Below are 4,267 nucleotides of genomic sequence, written 5' to 3' on the forward strand. Positions count from 1 at the left end.
CTCGACTCGACTCGACTCGCCCTCGACTCGCCCTCGACTCGACTCGACTCAACTCGCCCTCGACTCAACTCGCCCTCGACTCGACTCGGATCGACTCAACTCGACCTCGACTCGACTCGACTCGCCTTCGACTCGCCCTCGACTCGACTCGACTCGACTCGACTCGAGTCGACCCGACTCGCCCTCGACTTGACTCGATTCAACTCGACTCGATTCGACTCGACTCGACGCGCTTCGACTCGACTCGGCCTCGACTCGCCCTCGACTCGACTCGATTCAACTCGACTCGCCCTCTCGACTCGATTCGACTCGGCTCGACGCGACTCGACTCGACTCGCCCTCGACTCGAAAATTGCATAGAAGCATTTTTCACAGAATATGATGCTAAATCAGGTCCTTTTCTGTTGCATAACCTCTCTTGTCCCAGCGCCGCGTACGCCTATTCAAAATCAGTCGCAAATGAACATATTTCCATGTTGCGTTCGCAGAATGTAGACGCTTATCACTCCAAAAAAATGTTACCTGTGTAGGTGATTATTTAACAAAAAGATATTACGCAAATGCCATGTGATTGCTCGGAGATGAGGCCAGGTTAGAATTTATATGAAAGTTTAGCATCCAATGTTATTTTCTGTGCGGCCGCTCGCTCACGAAGAAACTTTTAATTTTCATAATAAACTAATTTGTTTTTCATCACTCCATATTCATCACATCAATTGACCTTGCCGCATTGCGTACATAACATCACTAGAAATCGGTTCTGTAAATTCCGGTAAACACTCGTTATATGGGGGAAGGTTTTCGTAATGTCAATCAATTGTTAAATTCATCTGAAGCATTATTATTCATTTGATTTTTTTTTTACTTTAAATCCACTTCACGAGTGATTTCGCTACAGGAATTGTTGCACAACAAAAATATTTTTGAATGGATAACTGATTTGGTCTTCATCGAAGTTAGATATCAAGCAATCGAAGAAGACAATCGTTAGCTTGTTTGAATCTCACCATGGTAATTTGATCATACTAAGGGATAGCATACAATAGATGCTTCCATGCTTCTGTTTCTCGGTATTTAATAGGTATTTAAATTTATGCTGACAAGCTCCTATCTCTCGGTTCTTATCTAATGTATGCTGCTTGCTTTAGGTAAAGATCACTGAAAATGTGAGCATAGTAGCAATTTTCACAGAAAATGAAGCTAAATCAGGTCTTTTTCTGTTGCAAAACCTTTCTTGTCCCAGCGCCGCGTTTGCCTGTTCAAAATCAGTCGCAAATGGACATATTTTCATGTTGCGTTTGCAGAATGTAGACGCTTATCACTTCAAAAAATGTCACCTGTGTAGGTGATTATTTAACAAAAAGATATTACGCAAATGCCATGTGCTAGCCTATTTTTAAAAGTTTTTGCTCGGAGATGATGGACGGTCATAGTTTATATTAAAGTATAGCATCCAACGTCATTTTCTGTACGGCCGCACACTCACGAAGAAAATTTTCATTTTCATAATAAACTACTTTATTATTCAACATCACTCCATTACGCCACATGAAACGACCTGTCATACATAATTTCACTAGATATTTGTTCTGTAAATTCCGGTAGTTACTTGTTATATAGGGGAAAGTTTTTGGAATGGCAATCAATTGTTTAAACTCATTCATAACATTACTATTCAATCAATTTTTTGTAATTTAAAATCACTTTATGAGTGATTTCGCTACAAGAATTGTTGCTCGAAAAAAATCTTCTTGGATGGATAAATGATTTGGTCCTCATCGGAGTTGACAATCATGCAATCGAAGAAGACAATCGTTAGCTTGTTTGACTCTCACCATGTTAATTTGATCATACTAAGAGATGGCATTCAATAGATGCTTTTAAGCTTCTGTATCTCGGTATTCAATGGGTATTTAAATTTATGCGGACAAGCTCCTATCTATCGATTTTTATCTAATATATGCTGCTTGCTTTAGGTAAAGATCACTAAAAACGTAAGCATACTAGCAATTTTCGCAGAAAATGATGCCAAATCAGGTCTTTTTCTGTTGCAAAACGTTTCTTGTCCCAACGCCGCGTTCGCCTGTTCAAAATCAGTCGCAAATGAACATATTATCATGTTGCGTTTGCAGAATGTAGACGATTATCACTTCAAAAAATCTCACCGGGGCAGGTATTAAATACCAATTTAAATACCGAGAAACAGAAGCTTAGAAGCATCCATTGTATGCTATCTCTTGGTATGATCAAATTAACATGGTGAGATTCAAACAAGCTAACGATTGCCTTCTTCGATTGCTTGATATCTAACTCCGATGAAAACCAAATTAGTTATCCATTCAAAAATATTTTTGTTGTGTAACAATTCCTGTAGCGAAATCAATCGTAAAGTAAATTTTAATTAGAAAAAAGCAGATGAATAATAATGCTTTGAAAGAGTTCTAGCAATTGATTTAATTTCAAGAAATTTTTTCCATATAACGAGTGTTTACCGGAATTTACAGAACGAATTTCTAGTGAAGTTATGTATCGCAGGTCACTCTATGTGATGAATATGGAGTGATGAAAAATAAATTAGTATATCAAGAAAATTAACATTTTCTTCGTGAGCGAGCGGCCGCACAGAAAATGACATTGGATGCTAAACTTTTATATAAACTATAACCTGGCCTCATCTCCGAGCAATCACTTTCAAAAACAGGCTAGCACATGGCATTTGCGTAATATCTTTTTGTTAAATAATCACCTGCCCCGGTGAGATTTTTTGAAGTGATAATCGTCTACATTCTACAAACGCAACATGATAATATGTTCATTTGCGACTGATTTTGAACAGGCGAACGCGGCGTTGGGACAAGAAACGTTTTGCAAGAGAAAAAGACCTGATTTGGCATCATTTTCTGCGAAAATGGCTACTATGCTCACATTTTTAGTGATCTTAACCTAAAGCAAGCAGCATATATTAGATAAAAATCGATAGATAGGAACTTGTCAGCATAAATTTAAATACCTATTGAATTCCGAGATATAAAAGCTTAAAAGCATCTATTGAATGCTATCTCTTAGTATGATCAAATTACCATGGTGAGATTCAAACAAGCTAACGATTGTCTTCTTCGATTGCATGATTGTCAACTCCGATGAGGACCAAATCATTTATCCATCCAAGAAGATTTTTTTCGAGCAACAATTCTTGTAGCGAAATCACTCATAAAGTGATTTTAAATTACAAAAAATTGATTGAATAGTAATGTTATGAATGAATTTAAGCAATTGATTGACATTCCAATGGTGAGATTCAAACAATCTAACGATTGTCTTCTTCGATTGCTTGATATCTAACTCCGATGAAAACCAAATTAGTTATCCATCCAAAATTATTTTTGTTGTGCAGCAATTCCTATAGCGAAATCACTCGTAAAGTAAATTTAAAGTTGAAAAACGCAGATGAATGATAATGCTCTGAATAAATTTCAGCAATTGATTGACATTGCAAGAATTATCTCCCATATAACGAGTGTTTACTGGAATTTACAGAACAAATTTCCAGTGAAGTTATGTATAACAGGTCAATTCATGTGAGAATGTGGAGTGATAAAAAATAATTTAGTCTATTATGAAAATTCAAATTTTCTTCGTGAGCGAGCGGCCGCACAGAAAATGACATTGGATGCTAAACTTTTATATAAACTATAACCTGGCCTCATGACCTCATCTCCGAGCAATCACTTTCAAAAAAAGGCTAGCAGATGGCATTTGCGTAATATCTTTTTGTTAAATAATCACCTGCCCCGGTGAGATTTTTTGAAGTTATAATCGTCTACATTCTGCAAACGCAACATGATAATATGTTCATTTGCGACTGATTTTGAACAGGCAAACGCGGCGCTGGGACAAGAAAGGTTTTGCAACAGAAAAAGACCTGATTTGGCATCATTTTCTGCGAAAATGGCTACTATGCTCACATTTTTAGTGATCTTAACCTAAAGCAAGCAGCAAATATTAGATAAAAACCGAGAGATAGGAGCTTGTCAGCATAAATTTAAATACCTATTAAATACCGGGAAACAGAAGCTTAGAAGCATCTATTGTATGCTATCTCTTAGTATGATCAAATTAACTTGGTGAGATTCAAACAATCTGACGATTGTCTTCTTCGATTGCTTGATATCTAACTCCGATGAAGACCAAATTAGTTATCCATCTAAAATTATTTTTGTTGTGCAGCAATTCCTGTAGCGAAATCACTCGTAAAGTAAATTTAAAG

This window comes from Hyalella azteca, unplaced genomic scaffold (assembly GCF_000764305.2).
Source record: "Hyalella azteca isolate HAZT.00-mixed unplaced genomic scaffold, Hazt_2.0.2 contig11722, whole genome shotgun sequence".
NCBI lineage: Eukaryota > Metazoa > Arthropoda > Malacostraca > Amphipoda > Hyalellidae > Hyalella > Hyalella azteca.